This window comes from Anser anser, assembly GCF_964211835.1.
Source record: "Anser anser genome assembly, chromosome: 3".
Lineage (NCBI taxonomy): Eukaryota > Metazoa > Chordata > Aves > Anseriformes > Anatidae > Anser > Anser anser.
Window position 1 is genome coordinate 28647750 of NC_139722.1, and position 19753 is coordinate 28667502.

At 37.1% G+C, this 19753-nt stretch overlaps 1 protein-coding gene and 1 long non-coding RNA gene across 2 annotated transcripts in view; both read right to left on the reverse strand.

Moving 5' to 3' along the window:
• Positions 1-19753, reverse strand: part of EYS (eyes shut homolog) — an 855622-nt gene that overhangs the window by 340599 nt on the left and 495270 nt on the right. The gene's annotated exons all lie outside the window — the stretch shown is intronic.
• On the reverse strand, positions 1646-8313 carry LOC310897816. The gene is made up of 3 exons (XR_014582611.1): positions 7302-8313; positions 3331-3419; positions 1646-2880 (listed from the first exon to the last, which is right to left on the reverse strand). It is a non-coding gene; the product is annotated as an uncharacterized lncRNA (long non-coding RNA).

Below are 19753 nucleotides of genomic sequence, written 5' to 3' on the forward strand. Positions count from 1 at the left end.
GCCAACCCGCGCGGAAGCGTCAAAGGCTGGATGAAACCGTGCAGCTTGGGAGGAAGAGGAAATCAACCAAAGAACTGGATGACCTCGACGGCCAACCCCCGCGGAAGCATCAAAGGCTGGATGAAACCGTGCGGCTTGGGAGGAAGAGGAAATCCACCAAAGAACTGGATGACCTCGACGGCCAACCCCCGCGGAAGCGTCAAAGGCTGGATGAAACCGTGCGGCTTGGGAGGAAGAGGAAATCCACCAAAGACCTGGATGACCTCGACGGCCAACCCCCCCCGAAGCGTCGAAGGCTGGATGATGCAGAAATGGAACTGGACCCAGCAACAAAGTTTTTGCGGACCATCAGGTGGTGGGCTGACATTAACAAAATGATGGCGATTTGGAACAGATATCCACCACCAGTGTTGGCAGAAGGCATCAGAGTTCAGCCTGAGCAGAGCAGTGTCCAGGCCACAGGCAGATGCCCACCAACAGACTGCAGACCAGCGCAGACCAGCAGGATGCAGCCTAAGAACAACGTCCGGGCCACAGACAGACGCCCACCAATAAAGCTGGTACGGACCACCGTGGTGAGGCGTGAGGCCGATGTCCAGCCCAAGAACAAGCACCGACGAAGAAAATGGGGGCAGACCATCAAGGCACAGCCTGAGGACAGACTGGGGGAATGACAGTGGATTTACCGCAGGTGGGAAGCGGGGTACATTAGTACAGCTGGCCCCTGCTTGCCTTTCACTTGCCACCAATAAAAGACCTGTTATGTTTTAAACTATCTTTTTCATCACATATCCTAAAGTCCTATCCACGTGTTAATTGATGCTTGTTTACATTCTAAGGCTATTGAAGTCTTCTACTGGTGCAGGGAGGACCAACTCCTGTAAATTGAAAGAGTGCTAAGAACTGGATTTGCTTGAATACTCTTTTCCTAATTCTTCTATCGTGAAAGCAGAGAAAGAACACTACGGCTTGCAACTGCAATTTCTGCTTTAAGCAACCGACAAATGACAGGTTTCAGACAATGTGCTATTACAACTACAAGAAGTTTGTTTCCTTGCAAAAATGATGTAAAAATGAAGTCAGCATATATTAAAGTTTTTTCTATGTTCTCGTGCTTCTGTTAATGTTGCCTGTAGTTCAAGTGCCACAAACAACAAAAATCCTTTAAAACTCCATGTTCCTTTATCAAATTTTACCGTCTAACAATAAAACTTATTGCCAATTATGACGATCTGAATTCTTTTTCATTCACATACCATATTTCAGCAAGTGATTTTAAAACATGGATAAATAAATCTCCTTGGAAACATGTAAAAAAAAAAAAAAAGTAATGTAAATCAACAAAAGTGAACCTTGCATCCCTGGTCAGCGTAAAACAGGTAGTGGCAAGTGGGTTGCTGATCACTTCCAAGCAATCCTATTGTCTCTGTTCAAATTGAACATTGCACAAGTAGTACTCACAAAATATTATTAAAAATTGAATTGAATTGTTAACAGCTAACTGTGAAGCGCAGTCGGTATGCCCTCCCCCCCCGCCCCCCCCCCCCCCCCCCCACCATGTGCTGATTTTTTGATTGCCTGGATGTTTGCATGATCCACCCATGCACTGTTATAAAGACAATCTACTCATACAAATATTCTCTGATCAAGTTCTACTGTTATATCCACTGACTTTCCATAAAGTCATTGGGTATTAACAAAGCAAATACAAATGTAATTTCTATTGGATCTCAAGGTTAGAGGCTAGGTATCAATATTTCATAGTTCTGTAATTAACTGCTGTGCCTCTTACAACAATCTTAATATGTGACAGGGCATTTTTTTTCTTTTTTTTTTTTTTAACAGTTGTTGACAATAACATTTCAGTCTCTGGGGAGAGCAGATTTGTTTGGCATTTTACAAGCAGTTACATTTTAAAGAATTATCACACAGAGAGAAGGCTGACATTCACTCACGTCCTGATGCTAAAGTGTATTTCAAAGCAAAAGCCGCATCAGCTGACTCCTGAAGGAAGATCACTTGTTTATTTGCAACAGGGGCATTGTTTCAGCAGCATCAGAAATGATGGGATTTTAAGACACAGCACACTGTGAATACATTGATTAACTTTTGATAAAACACTTGTACAGTTGTAGCAGAAGACAAAATGATTCAACAAACCACAGAGAGAGAGAGAGAGAGAGAGAGAGAGAGAGAAAAGGGGGGGGGGGGGGAACACTGAGCTAAATGAGTGACAATGGGGCACTGAACAAGCCCAGTCTACCTTCTTCTTTCCCCATCCTATCTTTTACCCCCACCCTATCTGCCCCTCAAACCACACACTTACTAAATCTAATGAGTAAGTTTGTGAGCTGATAAAACACTGACTGCTCCTCACTGACTTCAGGAACACATACCTCCTAAGTCACCCACTTGAGGAAATATATTGGTTAAGCTCATATCCTGTTGCAAGCGAAAACGCTATCCATTTTCTTGTGCTTTTCGTTCTGTAAGATCCCCAGGGTACTTCAGGTTCTAGGCCCTGTATTTTGGAGTATTTTCCTCAGTGACTGCTTACATGACTAGCTCTTTTTACTTAAGTGAACAAACATTTATCCTACTTCCCTGACGCTTGCCTTCTCCCCCTTCCCTTCTGCACCTCCTAAGAGTTTAACCAAGGTTTCCTGTACTCTAGGACAGACTCTTTGAAAAGTAGACATTAACACATTGGTTAAAGAAGCTCTGTCCTTTTTATTTGTTCACAGTTTACCTTCAGCAAAGAGGAAATACCCATTTGCTTTAGCCCAGCTATCACACACCTGGCGAACAGAACCACGGCAAGCTGAGGAAGGAGGACGGTGCTCCTTCCTTAAAATCAACCATCCTCTGCTGGGATGAATACTGTAAGAAAAGGAATTTGTAACGTGAACAGAGAATGACAGGCATCTGAGAAAAGCAGGGAGCAGGCACATAGCTGTACTTTAAAGGTGACAGCAAGATTTTTTCCAAGGGACTCGGTACAGACTACATGGAGATTTTGGCTGTCAAACATAGCCTCTAAGTTTTAAACTACATATGCCTTAGAGGATGTAAAAATTCATAGTCCTTACGTAACTATAAAACTTTGTTCCAGAGAGACTCTGTTGTTACGAGACCAAGCATTATACAACCACACTTTCAAGCAGTCTGCCCTTCATTCTCCAGCCATAATTCCAATTTACATAGAAAGATAATAAAGTCTTAAATCTGTGTCAACTTAATGCAATGCAGTCTCTTGGTTTACCCTGTCATGACTTTATCTCAGGGCATGACAGAAGTCTCTTTTCACCGGTCTATAATAAAAAACACTACCTTCTGTCCTGTATGTGGACTCTGTCCCCATCGGCGGCCTCTTGCCCCCTCTCAAATGAATAACAGCAAAACAGTGCTCCCTCTTCCTCCTGGCAGGGTGATAGGTGAGTTAACAGATTCTCCCCAGAAAATATGCCATCGAATAAATGCTTTACTTATATTTGCAGAGCAGACCATACTCTACTTGTTAGTCCAAGCTGTTAGTGGGTTCCAGCAGACGACATTACGTTTGTGAAGAAAATTCCGGGAAAGAGAATAAAAAGGGATATAATAAGATTGAACAGTCTCATAATAATGTTAGTCCATAAATTCACAAGTCCATACATTTAGGATTGGTTCTATTAAGTTAAGCTAGCTACTATCATAGAGGAAAGAAAAAAATAATGCCCAGTTATATGAAAAAAATGGCGAAATATATCACAAGAGCTGTGCTATCCAAAAGACCCTTTTTGGACCTCCTATCATGTCTTTCCTGCCTTCTGTTCAGACAAGTTCTAGCACCTCTGCCATTCTCCCCTGTTATTTCAACTCATTTGTATTCCCAACTCAGCACTCTGTCTTTCAGTCTTTGCAATTTATTTTTTTTCACTGCAAAATCAACTATTGGTTCTTCACTTTGAGCTGGCTTTCTCATTCTCTTCTGCATCTAGAATCTTATTTAAGCTCAGTTCCCCTCTCTCCATTTTCCACCTTCCCTCTACTGCTCTGTGGCAAAGGACATGCAGCAGGGAAAAGCACACAGTTTTGCAGTAGGTTTTAGACAGTTCTTTTGCAAAGTTACGTTTTCATAAATTGCAATTTCCAAGTTAAAATACTGCTTTCTGGATCATAAGAACTATTGCTGAATATTTTTTTAGGGGTAGAGAGGCATCTTCACATTTTATGCTAAGTTAAATTAACTCACCCATACTATACTTGTAAATAATTTTTACGTACTTATTTTAAAGTTACATTGAAATTAAGCCAAATTCAGGTTAATTTGTACCTTTGTGATACTCAATAAGCTCTAATGGCATCTCCAGAAAGAAAACAAAGTGATGAACAAGACAATCAGGGTTTACTACAGTTTTCCCCAGCATATGCAAAGGCAATATAACAAAGTGTGAATAATTTTTCCCTAACCTGAGAGATTTAGTCATCACATTCTGCTACTCTGGGGGCCTAGAACTTTGGTCACTCTGACCATTTTTACACTCAAATTTATTTGGGGAGGAAGAAAGAGAGTCATTTCTCTATTGATACCTTGGGTTCAATTGCCCATGCATTCATCAAATTAGAATCCCAGCGTTTTATGCCATTTACAGCTTAAAAGTACTGAAATCTGTTTTCTGCCTGTCAATCGTTAGATTTTAAGGATACCTCCTATACATCCTATGAAACTGCTGTAACCCAGAATATGATGTCAACAGACCCTGTCTATAAGTAAGCAATAAATAAATAAATAAATAAAAATCAAAGGGTAAAGCAGTTTAAAAGCTTTCAAAGAAAGAGTAAGGAGCTTGGCCCTACAGGCTGGTGACAAGCAGAAACACATTGTGAAATAAACACAAAGGACAAACTAGAAGTCCATAGATTTTCAATAAAAAATACACACAAAATCCTGGAAGAGTGTGAACAGAGGACTCTGTCTTCTGTGTGGGCACTTAGTTACATACCTAACTGTGAACATAGCCATACATTTCAGATCTGTCTGAATACTGTAGCCTAAGGAATTGCACATAATTTTAGGTGATGCTAAAAGCTAGTACATGGCAGAAGAAGCCTCCTCACCTTCTAAATGCTAAAATGAAGAAATTCTTAAAAAAAAAAAAAAAAAAGCACCTTTAAAAAGACATGCCTGCTCCTCATTTTCCAAAGCATTTTGGGTAGAAATCACCAAACCCTGAAGAACAGTTTCATGTTTGCCTGAATAAGCCCTTTCCAACCCTAGTTTTCTAACCAGCCTAAGGGAGTTTGAAAACCTCATAGTGATTTATGTAACAAGGTTTACTCACCTCAACTATCAAGTACAATTTCTGCATAAATCAGTAAACCAGCATAGCTACTGCAACTTTCCAACCTTACACAGATAATTATTGCTTGTTCTTTATTTATCCAAAAAAAAAGCCCCTAATTGGCATATCTAATTTGTGACTTTCACTGACCAAACTAACATAGAAATTTCCACATGGTACAATTGGTCCCTTAGCTCTGCCTTAGTCAACTCTGTAATTCCCTCTTCCACTAGACAAACCCATTTTACAGGATTTACTGCTGAGAAAGACAATAGGAGCTTTTTTTGATAGTAACTGTATTTCAAAAACTGTCAACATTATTGCTCTCATGAGGAAGCCAGAAACTTAAGCTCTGTTTCTGTGCAAGACCACATTTATAGAAGAGGAAGTTAAAATAGGATGCAGGCTCATAACACACTTTTCAGTTTCATTATCCTTTTGTTGGTAAAAAGCAAGTCCCCTGGAACACATGTTCAAGGTTCCTGCAACTCATTACACCTCCAGCCTGGAAACTCTGACTGCAGGAATTGCAAGATAGCAGAAATCAACACGAGACGAAGAAACCGCATGTCCTTCCCTGTGAAAATCCTCACATCAGAAGTCATCCCTAGGTTTATAATTCAACTCATTTAATGGCTTCTTTGCACTACGCATAAAAATAAATAAATAAAACACAGGTGGTGGTGGTGGTGGTGAATAGCAAATGGGGACGTAACGTTGTTTAGAGCAGCACTGTAAGGGTCTTAAAGGAAGTGACTAGATATTAAAAATAAAGATTAAAGGTTTGAAAGTCTTCTTTAAAGCAGAAGCAAAACAAGAAAAAAAATTACACTACTGTAAAAACACCAGGCTATGTTTGTATTTCAAGGTAAAATTAGTATATTCTTGAATTGCACTAAGACAGATGAGCAAAAAAGTGTTTTTTCTTTTGTCTTTCTTTCCATTCTCCTCTTCCCTTTTTTTTTTTTTTTTTTAACATTGGTTTTATGGCAACCAATCAATAATTCTGTCAGACTGAAGATGGAATTCCAAATTCTGCCATAGGAAGCATAAAAAAAAAAAAAGCCATATTGTTTGAGATCAGAAGTCCCCGTTCTGCAGAAGTATTTAAAATGGATGACAGTAAAAAGGCAAGAACAGATCAAACATACGAGTCTCTCTACTAGCCTCCTATTATTTTGCAGCTCAGATGAAGCTCTAATGGCTTTCACACAAATAGCTTGAATATTCTTCTCTGGTTATTCCTATCATATCTCTCCTTAAGACAGGAAGACCAAAACTGCACACAGTATTCAAGATGTGAACATTTATGCTACATCTATGACACTACAGAAGTCCAGAAGTCCTCATTCATGTTCTTAATAAATCCTAACACTTGATTTGGAAATTTTTGATGATTTCTCAACACTGAGTAATACAAACATTAAGCATAAACCCCAAATACCTCTTCCTAGTCTCCTTCTGTAAACTGAGTCAGGCTTGCTTTATCTTCCTTCCATGCGTGTGTACCATTTCAGACATATGCTGAATTTCGTTACGCCATTTTATAATATAGTCCCACAGTGTCATAGCTCTTCTTAAGTTCTTCAGCTGAATAACTTGATTTCTTAAGCAAACTGTTTTTCATTTCACTAGTTACTCTCTCTTCAGGGCATTAAAGAACATATTAGATTGCAGAATTTTACTACTGACTTCCATCTGCAGCAAAAATTTGCTGTTTTAATATCTCCTACCCTTTAGCTGCTCCCCTTCCTTACAAGTCTTTTTAAGGGACTCAGCAGCAGACTTTTGGAAACCTATGAAGCCTCCATCAATTTAATTACCCTTATGCATATGGCAGCTAACTCTTCCAAGCTCTCCAGTAGGTTTTAGAGTACAATTTCTCTTTGAGAAAAAAAAAAAAAAAGTTTACTTTTTCTTAAGTAGGTCATATTTACTTGTGTATTCACCATGTCTTAATTATCAGTTCTATCTTACCTGATAACAGCAGGATGTCAGCCATGGCTTGTAGTTTCCTGGATTTCTCCTAAAACCTTTTCTGGCATCACAGTAATGTCTTACTTAAAACTGACTTGGCACTGAAGACACAGAAAAATTCTTATGTTCATTTTCTCATTTTTTTCCCCATTATAATTGATATAGTTTATTTTCAAACTGATCTTTAATGACTCCCACTCAAGAAGAGATACATCCTAAATGTTTCCTCGGTTTCTTGTAAGTGAAGACAGAACAGTGTGTGTAAAGATGCAAAGACTGATTTCAGTTTCTCTGCAATGGCTATAGGGTCTCCATTGCTCCGTTTTTACCTTTATCCATCAACCTTATGAACTTGCTTTCTGACGTCCTGCCCTTGAAGTACAGAAGAAAAACTTGTCAGTAGATTAGACACACTTCGTCAGTTGTTCTTCAAAGCATTTTTGGCCTGCCTTATGTTTTTTAATGTTTCGTCTGCCAGAGTTTCAGAATTTATCTCCTTTAATGTTCTTCATTAAAGACAATATTTACCCATGCCAGTTTCCTATGGCTCTTTTTGTAGACTGTTTCTAAGTACTCTGTGTGGGTACAATCCCTAACCTCAGTGCTTTAGATGTGTAAACAAGGCCACTTAATGCTCAGAGAGGAAAGTGTCCAACTTTCTAGTGTTGCAATTAGAACAGCCAGAAGAACAGACTAGTAAGTATTTTAAATACAAATGTGAATTAATTAATAAACAGGGCCAGACAAGCCATAGCTGATCAGGTTCTCTTCTCCTCCATTCCCTAAGTTATTCCAAGACATTGAATTAGAATAGGAAATGCTAAGAGCTTGTATTCCTTTTAGCTGCAAATTTCTGTCTTGAGAGTCCGTGATATTTGATAGCTGCTAAATCCAACGTGACAACAGATGATATCAACACCGAGGTGCACCACTGTCAGTATGCTTTATAAGCAATAAACCACCAAGCAGACGTAAATTAATATGGAGACTGGGCTTTGATCACATTGAGAAGAAAGCTATATGTAACTTACAAATAAGCTACAAATCCTGGCAATATGCAGCAGTCTCTCATTAACTCTCTTGCTCTGAAAATACATGGCAGGTGTGCGTGTTTTGCTTTAATTTCATAATCAACTGCCTTGCTTAGAATATTCAAGAAATACCCCATATATTTTGCTTACTGATTCTTAAATCACAATAGTTTTTCTACATTAGAAAATAAAAATTACACAAAATAGTAAGCTATCCTGATGATAATTTCAACTGCGAAGGAACTATTATTACCTTTGCAGAAGTCCTGGTTGGTTTTCTACTTCCAAATACAGATACTGCACATGCTTATTTCCAAGCATTTTGGATTTCAGTAACAATTCAGGAAGTAAGAAAAGAGGGTTTTATACATATATAGATATATATTATATATATAAATATATTTTTATATATATATGAATAAAAATCTTGTTTTTAAAGGGAACTTTCAGGAAAGGGAAAGCGACTTTCTATACTTGAATATAAAATACCCACAAAAACCTTATGTCCAAATATGTCGTGGATATAGGTCTACACTTGGCAGCTATTAGTGTTTGTGTTTTCAAGGGGATGAATTTAAATTTTCCATTGTATTTGGACACTTGAGAATACAATTTGAATGATGAATGCTTTAAGCCTAAACTTCCAGTATAAATTTAAAAAAAAAAAAAAAAGGAAACATCAGAAGTCTAGGCTGCCTCACTGAAAATCTCAAAGTGATATTGGCCAATGTGTTTTATACTATTTACCATTTAACTTAAGCTTTCAATAGTGTATTTTTGAAAATGCTGTGGAATAAGATTGCACAATTATTTCAAGTGTTCTGGACCTTTCCTAATCCTGACCATTATGAAGAAGGCTACAGAACATCTCAAATATTTATCTTGTGGGAAAGACCTGACCAAAAATACATCAAATTATTTTTAAAATATGTCTAAGGTCAATCCATATGGTAATTTTTCTAGTTATCTTGCTTGCTAGCCTTGGGTGAAATCCTTTCTCCAGAGTCTATAAATGTTGAAATGAAACAACAGAAAGTAAAGCCAAGTTACATGGTTTCAGGTAATTTGGAAGCACTTCAACATTTTTAATGAGTCAATTGCAATATATGAAGAGCAGGCATAAAGGAAATAAAACTATTTTAGGAACAGGAAAAGTGACAATTTTAACTTGAAGATCAAAACATGGTTGGTCACATTCACTTTGAATACTGCAGCTCATTTCTACAGACAGAAGGGCAGATGTAACCACAGTACATAAGACCATGCCTGCGTGAACCTTTTAGAAGTACAAAATTTGGAAACAACTTTCTTTTAAAGGTCTTTTCAGCAGGCCAATCACATGCATTAGACTACTTATTTTCCTGAAATACTGCATTATTTTTTTTCCCCTTGAGCTTGCTAGGATTTTGAGTTATGAAATCATACCTCACCTCAACTTCTGAAATCTCTTAGGAAAAGAGCATGCTAACCTATGAAATAAATTGGATTACCTCCCACAGCTGAGAAGGATGAATCATTTATTTGATTCATTTCTGTGGATGCAACACATCTGTGTAAGCAGTTGCTTACTAAGGATCACAGAACTATCTAGGTTGGAGAAGACCTTGAAGATCATCAAATCCAACCATTATTCTAGTTTACCAAGCCCCATCACTAAACCTTGTCCCTTAATGCCACATCCACGCATCTCTCGAAAACCTCCAGAAATTGGGAACTCCACCACTTCCCTGGGCAGCCCATGCCAATGCTTAACCACACACTCCAATGCACCTCATAAGCCAATGCTGTATTGGGCCAAGAAAATTACATTTCAAGAGATTACACTATGTATTAGGCAAATACTTCAATACTTGAAAAATTGTTATTGCTCTTCTTGACGCTCTTACACATTTTCTTCTAACACAAATCTGAATGAAATGGTTACCAGGAATAACCTAATGAAAGTTGTATCAAGCTTGTTTAATGAAGGTATTTGAACTGCTCTTTAAGTGAAAGCTGTATATAGCAGCAGTCTATACTGCTACAAAACAGAAACCATTTTTAAAGTGTGGTATTATCTAAAAGTAAGAAGTTGGAAAGAAAGCATTCAGAAATTTTGTATTGATTGTGCTGATTATGAGTGCATACTTCATAATCTCTTCAAGGTAATACTTTTTTTTTGTATATATGAAGTTATTTTACTGCAATACGTGTACCTTAATGCTGGTATTTAACGTTTTCACTTAAAATTGGTAAAGAGCAAAGATTAACCACCCATTCAAAACTTAGTGGATTAAGTTTTAATAGCTACAAAACCCACAAAACAATGTTTATAATGCAGAGTTCAGTGAAATGAGTGTTTTAACAGCTTTTTCAAATTAAGTCTAAGAACATCTATATCATTTGTATGACCCACACTCGGTTACCCTGCAAACCGGGCATGGTATTTTCAGCAGTCACTATAGCAATAACTAATTAATTACTTTTAAACAGCAAAAAGGTGCTGCACTAAAAGTCATTTAAAGTATCCTTTTCTAACTATATCCCACTGAAGCTTCAACAGCTTTTTTTGTTTTCTAATTAAAAAAAAACATACACACTTTTGATAACAGAAACCCACTCTAAAATTTTGATGAAAAAGAAAAAAAAAAAAAGTATGTACCTGAGACTGAAATATAAGTAAAGTGATTTACAGTTTAAGCAGATAAGCTCATATAGCCTACAAGATTTAAAATTGGTATAATAAAGCACATACAGCTAGCTGAGGCTTAGATTCTGCAAATCACATTACAGGAAAATCAAATTCATGACAGGAAGCGTTATACCCATTAGTAAATGCTTGTAGGATTATACACAGAATTTGCTTTCCTGTGAAATGCATGCCTACAGAAATATGTATGCTTTTTGTTGTTTGTTTTAAATTGATCTTATCATGGCACCAAGGACTAAAAAGAGATCCCCTGCCCTCCAGATAAAAATTCTGCTAATGAATTGGGAGTCACATCTCATTGTCAGCTTTATGAGCTCATGTGAACATTGCTTATATCTGGTACCATGGATATCTTCAAGATCAAAACAAGCTCAAAAAGGCCAAACAAGAGACCTAAGGATCAAATTAAAAAAAATACCTAATATCAATTAGTACAGCAGCAGCCTTAGGTGCAAGCACCAATAAACTTTTTGTATTTACTGCAAGGAAGTCTTTCAGGAAAGAAAGGTCACTCTCAGAATATTAATTTATCAGGTGGGAATCGGTCACTTTTAGAGTATATTGCAAATAATTGTAACAATTAAAATAAGTACTGATTTTTGCACTTGTACCTTAGAAAAATACTTTAATCATCTGTTAGTTAGAAACCAATGCACAATGCACACCCTTCTATTATCCACCTTTGACTCCAGGTCAGTAAATATTTTAGTAAAGTCAACTCATTGTTACTGAGAAGCATAATTTTAAAAAGTAAGAGACTTGACTGTAAGGTTATTTACAGTTGGGAAATACTAAGCAGACTGCAGTATGTATTTTTCATTTTTTGTGTGCCTCTATTAATTCTACTATTACTGTTGAGGGAATAGTTTCAAGCTAGCAGATACTGAAATTAATTTAGAAATGTATAATACAATCCCTTTTTTTTCAGACAGCTGCAAGTATTTGAATTTTATTTCCACTAGAAAATGCATTTTCTATGAAAATACAGCTTTGACATAAAAAGGGGGCTTTAGCTATCTGAACTTACCAAAACATACAAAGGAAAAAAACAGTCACTGCAGAAAAGCCACAACTACCTGCAGTATGTTTCTAGCATCCATGTTACATAGTTCTGTATATGCACCATCTATTACAAGGAAGACTTCCAGGAAAGAAAGGTCACTTTCAGAATGTTATTTATTTACCTGATGGGAATCAGCCACTTTCAGAATATATTGCAAATAATTGCAACAATTAAAATAAATACCGATTTTTGCACTTGTACCTTAGGAAAAAAACTTTCACTGATTTAAGAACTAAAAAAGGGCGGTATTTCAAAAACTTAGCAGAAACACTGAAGATACTCTACTTGCAATTATAAAAACTGTAAGGACAAAAAGATCTCAGAAGTTTTCAGAAGTTGGAGAAAGACTAGCATTTTCTAAGACTTCAGGACTCATAAACATGTTAGAATGGCACAGAGTACAAATTCTACCTCAATGGAAAGCAGCAGCAGTCCATTTCACAAAACCTCAGTAATTCCTATCAGTCCCAAGATGTCCAAACAATTTATTTGTTGACTGTGTCATATCAGGTACATTAGTATGCACTTGAAGGGAAGAGGTGATGGAATGGGCATGATGTTAAACTGAAAGGGAGTCTACAGCCATTTCTGTCCCATAGACTTGAAAGTAAATCCTTTGACCCCAGCAGTGATTTGGGGATGTAGGTTAGCACAGGTGGACAAACCTAACCCCAAAGCTGACAAACAAAAATGAATGCTTGCAGTTCCTACACCAGCACTGTCAATCCGTGATCAGCCTTACTAGTTCATGAGTGAACGACTGCAATACATGGTCACTGCCTGTAGGAGCAGCTGAAGTAAAACACACTGAATCGTATAATGCACTGATTTTTTTTTTATTTTGAAGATAGGATGCTTTTACAAGTGAATATAAGTTTGAGAGCTAATCTTGGCCGTTTCCTTTTCAACCTCCTGATTTTAAGATGAAAAGTTTATATACAAAACCTTCAGAAACCAATTTAAGAGGAGACACTTAACACAACCTTTTTCAATTCCACTTTCCACTGTGCCAAAGTTCTTACACAGTGTTTATACCCTAATAGATAGCAGTACACACTATGTTCTTAAGCATATTTTCTCATTTCAGCATTTCATCTTGATTTCATCAAAGCTAATAAAAAATATATTTTTCTCAAATCCCAAACTAATTGTATTAGAATTACAGTTTTTGACAATCTTAGTCATTCACCCTTTGCCACCAAGATGGAAAGGAAAAGGAGAAAGATGTGAAAAACTGAGGAAAGCTCACATATGCTTCTAAGTCCTCATATTCCACAAAAAGTATGGTGGAAAACACAGGACTTCATTCTCCCAGGAGAAGATTTTTAGTGAGATTAATAATCTAGTTGTGTTGCAAACTGATCATGTGTACAGAAGTCACCAAAATATACCTAAAGCAAATGAAAATTCAGATCATATGGAATGCATTAATTCATATGTGTACACTTATATCAGGATAATGTAGACATTGCAAGCATGGGAAATTGTAAACTGAAAAGCTGCATTAAGGAGAAAAAAGGATGGGGAAAATAATACTTGAATTCATTAGATTAGCAAGTAGTAACTTAAATATTTTTAGAACATCTCCAAGAAAATTTACATTCTGAAGCCACATAGATGAATACAAGAAACTCTAACAGAAGCAAATTCCATCAAAAGACAGAGCTCCAGAGCTTTCTCTGAGTAAACAGGTTGCCTCAGATGAACTCAGGACACTTATGTTTTCTGATGCCTGAGGAAGGCTAGTCTCCAAAATTCTAATTCACCTCCTTTATTTCTTGAATATGCATTTTCTCAAGTCAATTTAGTATCACCAAGAGGTGACATAACGACAACTTCTTATATTGAAGCGCTTCTTTTTTTTTTTCACAGTACAGGCACAATCCTCGTTATACTCTGTGGCTGCAGTATTTAGGTTGTTTTTTCTCTGAAGAAGTTGGCACTTTTAATACATATAGCACACTGTTAATATGAGTAATTTCTTGATGTGAATCAGAATGGACTTACTACAGTAGATATTAAAACAAACAAATAAAAGCTTGAGGAATTATTTTCTAACCTAGCTATTCCTACATTCATATTTATGTGAGCTACTGAGGTTCATCTCCTGGACTACTGACCCCATACAAGTATAAATTCTGAGGTTCTGCCAAGTCTTTGTCATAGCGTATTATTTTACACAATTCCTGAAGCTAATGTCTTTAATTAAAGAGAAGATAAATAAGAGTTTAATAGTTCTCTACTTGATCTTGAGACAGTCTATTCAATGTGAAAAAAAGAAATCCAATGAGGTGACACTGAAAAAATCTCCCATATCTGAGGAACTTGGGATGAGTCAGTATTAAACAACTTGGCTCTATTTTCCAGTCTTCAACAGGAAGCTATCTTTCAACATGATGGCTCTCTAGTAGTCTTAAATAAAAGCTCTGAGAGAAAGAGAAGCAACATCTGAATTAATAGTTCACCATTTTAGAGGTGGTCAGAATTATAACTCAGCACCACAGTATTGCTGACAAGCACTCTATTTCCTTTGTGCATCTGAGGTTAGAAAAAAAAGGAAGAATAAAAAGGCAGATGATTACTAGAAGAAAAAAATAAGGCACACACCTTAGACAGAAGTAACTTAAGAATTAGGTACAGTAAAAAATATAACCACTTTAAAGTATGATGTGGAAAAATAAATGAAATCCCATCACTTTTTCTACCACTTTTATTGTCTTTTTAATATAAATAAAGGAACAAGTAAGTGTACTAAATGCAGCCTACTTCTAATCATAGTAATGAAGTTCTTTGTTTCTCCCTCTTTTTAAATTAAAACTCAGTTTGAATTAGAATTTGACCAAAATTACAAAATACTAAAATCCATTTACTAGATGTCTTAGAACCCAAAAGAACCTCTGCTATAGCTAAATTCACAGAAATTAAGTCAGCATATAAATGCCATTTATCAGAGGCCGTACAGACACAGCTAGAAAAGCTGCAGAAAGGGTGGCTAAACTAGTAGTGAGTCTTCCTTTTCCAAATATTGTGGAGTTATGTGGAGATGTATGGGTATATAATCAGATATATAATCAGTTACAACGGTGGGAATGCCCAACATCTAGAGGTGTACCATTTCAGAGTGGTACAGTGACACAGTAATTTATGACAATCACAGAGTGCAGTTACAAACTAGGAGTCCATCAAGCATGTGCAAACCAGAAATTTTCAAAAACCCGGCCATATCTCAAGGAAGCAGAGAACAAATCACTTTTCATGTCGGACACTGCCCAACCTCACTCTAAACATCAAAGATGCATTTAATATTTTCAGATTAGCAGAATTGTCATCCACTCTTCCTTGAGTATTGCTTATAAGGAATAATCTCATTTGCTTCAGTTGTTTTTTTCTGCAAGCCTCTAACATGAATCAAGATAAAGATAAGCTTGTGTCTTAACCAGTTGTTGGCTGTAGTTGCAATAATACTGAATCTTGTAATGAGCTGTCATGAACACTCAGAAATACACAGTGCTCATGCTCCTTCCCATAGAACACCCCCAAGGTATTCCTGTGCACAGTCAGGGCTTTCTATAGTCCTATTCTGGGGAAAGGTGAGGTTGCACCCTGGAATATGTGCAAAGTTTGTAAAGTTTCCATTACACAAATGCTCAATATCATTATGAAGATTTGTACCTTAATTCCCAAGGCTTTCATTGAGACAGCAACATTTCCATTCCTGATCGCTACCTCACACAGACAAGCCAAGTACACAGAAAATCTTACATTTTCAGCAATCTGTGCAGCAAAGAGAATACAGGGGTGGAGAGCTTAATTAAGTGATAGCAGGGAGAAAACTGGGACAGAATACCCTGTGAGAAAACAGATGGCTAATGATGAAGAAAAAAAATATTAGCATCTGGATAGTATTGTCCAAAGTGATTGTGATCTTCTGTCTGCCACACATATCTCCCAGTAGATCCAAAGGTATCCACATCTGTCAGTTTTGAGGCAGTCTTAGCACCCGAAAATCTAAGACTGTCTTTCAAATTTGAATATAATGAGTTCTTTACAAAGTTCTGAAATCTACCTATCACTATGAAAAGGGCTTGTGGAAGCCACAGGCTCCAGAAGAACCAAAATCATGGTTCTGAGGCTAACTTTCAGAGGAACTTCTGAAGAATCACATAATATGAAGTTTGAAACATGCCCTTTAGCATAAGAAACGTTTAGCAAGTTGTCCAACATCACAGAGGTTTTTTTTTGCTTTCTTCAATATTAAAAAAAATGTTGACTGGATAGTTCTTACCCCTCTAATCAAATGAAGATGCAGCCATCATGCTTTAGGAAGTGCAAAACTGATGTTAATTTTTAAAAGAATGTTTAAGATCAATATCTCATTTTCTATACTGAAATGTAAAAACTGAACTGAGGTTTCATTACTGAGCTCATTGTTTTATTAATCTTTTATTACATATCTAAATTCACAAAAGATTACTAACTAGGTCAATGATTAGGCTTGTATATTCTTTCAGACACTGGAGTATAAAAAATTTAAAATGTCCTTACATTTTTAACACAACAATCCATTTGTATACCCAGATAACCTTGAGAAGACTGCATGAGATTAACTGGGAACTTTCATTCACCCACATCTCACCGTTTCTGCACTGTGCTCCTTTGTTCTTAATAGCAACTTACTATTCTTTTAGCGTTTCTTTGCATTTGTAAGACCTAAATGCACATGGTACAACACCTTTAGAAAGCAAGAAAGCACAGTTCCCTCCAAAGTAATTCATGTTAAAAGAATCAAAGTGATACACTGAAAGGACTTCTATCTAGCCTCCTTGGCAGTCCGTGATTTCTAAGGAGATCTGAAACGTAATTTGTGTGTCTGATACTTCCTCTGTCCCCAGAGATCCAGAGCTCTCTGTTGGGTGTCTTATGTTCCTCGTACACTTGCTAGACAGTCTGAAACCCTTAAAGTAGGCTATCAGAAAACCAGTACATTAATGGAAACACTGATCTCCCTACACCCTTAGCCAATCCTCCTGGACAAATCCACAGTGCAGTTTTTGATAGAAGTCCACGGCAGAAACCTCATGAGATAAGCGTTATCAAGCATTCCACACCCAAGTTTTTCTCATAAAGAGAGAGAGAATTCATGTCTCTTCACGACACAGCTAGGGTTAACGGGAACTCTGCTTCTCTGGCCGGTGTTTCTACTACAGACCTGCTGGTAAGAATTCTCCCTCCTCCCCACAGCACACCCATCTTCAGACTCTTTATGGAAAGATGACGCAGCCTAGGCTGTACCTCATCTTCACTACAAAGCTCAGTAACTCTGGAACAGATTTTATCCTCCAGGCTTAGCTGTCCCTTCGCCACCCCGCTGCCCCCCAGAAAAGGTTTGCTGAAGTTTTGTCTTCACTGACACAGAGTGACGACTTTGAAAGAAACAGAGATGAAAGTCACATAGTGGGAAGGGAAGGGAAGGGAAGGGAAGGGAAGGGAAGGGAAGGGAAGGGAAGGGAAGGGAAGGGAAGGGAAGGGAAGGGAAGGGAAGGGAAGGGAAGGGAAGGGAAGGGAAGGGAAGGGAAGGGAAGGGAAGGGAAGGGAAGGGAAGGGAAGGGAAGGGAAGGGAAGGGAAGGGAAGGGAAGGGAAGGGAAGGGAAGGGAAGGGAAAAAGAAAGTCATCCCAATCTCAAGTTCCAACGCTATGTTTTCAGAAATGACTGCTATCCAATTATGTCTACACATGGGTAAAACCACTGCCACAAAAAAAGCAAACTACTCCATTTCCTTCCCTACCACCAGTAATTCTGGCTGTCCTTTGTGTTTTGAATTCCACTTCCCCCAGACTGCTATTAATGTACAACAGCAATTCACTTCCTCTCACCAACAAAAGAACTGTTATTAAGTTTTAATAATATTTACAAAGAAGATAAATATAGCCAAAATAATTTACTGAAAATTTTCAGTAAGTAGAATTCCATTCTCTTCAGAAATAGCTGTGACATATGCACGATACTGGAGGTGAAGACAGGTATTTCATACTTCGCTATCCTAACTTGAAGTACAACGATCTTTAAACTTTTTTCCAGTATTCCCACCCTTACACAAATATGATGTGGCTGCATGCATAAAATATTAATGTTACCACGGAAACCATCTCTAAAAAGATTAAAGTGAGGATATAAGTGAGGATGGTATCTGTAGATTTAAAAAAAAAAAAAGAAAGAAAAAAGGAAAATCTGTTACACTGTTCCATGTCCCACAGATGTTTTAAGATGTAATTTTTAAAACCAGATCCACAGAAGATAATTAAGATAATGAGTGTTTTAAATTTTCCTTCATGATACTATTCTGAGTTTTTTCGTTGAAATAAATATTCTTACTGTAAGTTAAGTATGTTGGTAAGTGTGCTGTTACACTACACATGTTAACCTCCCTCTTTTTCTTAGCAGTTCTAAGAGATCATAAGATTGAAAAAAACTGTGACAAGAAAAAAATATATATACATACATATTTTTTTAGGAACATTCAGTAGTCTCCAACTATTAAGGAAAAAATCTATATACGATGATAAATGCCAATAGTTAGTTAACCCTCCAAGTTAGGAGAAAAACATCAACATATGAATATTCAGATTGAAAACTATGAAAACAGGAGAAACTGAAAGTACTTTGACCAAAACGCACATACAGATACTCATGCATTTAGAGACATAGTGCTGCACTGGGAGAAGCACTACATTGGAAGAGATCTGTTTATATGCTGCTTCTTTCATTCCTACCTCTATCACGAAAGAGACTCTAACTTTAAACTTGCATTTCTAAAGTGAGTATCTTCTGGTCTTTTTTTTCCCCTTCCAAGCTTTCTGACTCATTTGTTGTGATACTTGATACTCAAAAAGTGCTAAACGTGATTATTCTTAAATATTTTTTTATATATTATTATTAAAACTACTAATCCAGGAACTTCTTGTGATAGATGCAGTTGAATTTGATAGTCTGAAAAGTTTCTTTGGTATTTGGAATATATGACACCGATAAAACATAAATCATCCTCTAACTAAGGATTGTCTTGCATCTGCCCACCTTTGGAAGAACAAAAGAACCTCTAAAATAAGCTATGCCAAGAGAGGCTAAAACATTTTTTCCCCTGAATACAGAAAATAGTACCCCAAATTTGTAGGTTACAACCTTTAGTTGTGGAGCAGTAAATTCCATCCGATAAGGGTGAAATATTTTTCCTCTGGTATATTCTTGACCTAGTCAGGTATGCAGAAAAGGAATCATTCCAACACCTTTTCACCTACCCTGTTACATCTTCACCTAACAAGTGGGGTTCATTACCAACTGCGTAGTTACACGTGCCCTGGCAATGCTAGGAAGGAGGCACATGGAGGTAGTCGAAGCATCTCTGAGGCAGATCTGAGACAACACACGCTAGAGAGAATTTGGTCCAGCTCCATACTGTGTACTTACTAATAGGGAAAAACATGTTGCATCATCTTTAATTTTAAGAAGAAAATAAATAATAGTTACACACGACAAATTGCTGGCCAGGCCAAGTCAAGCCACAGACCAACATACTGTTAATCAGGCATAATCATCTCAAGAGTATTGAGTAATCAGTTCAGTCTTTATGACAAAGTGACCCATGTGACATCAGAGGAAAAAATAGGATT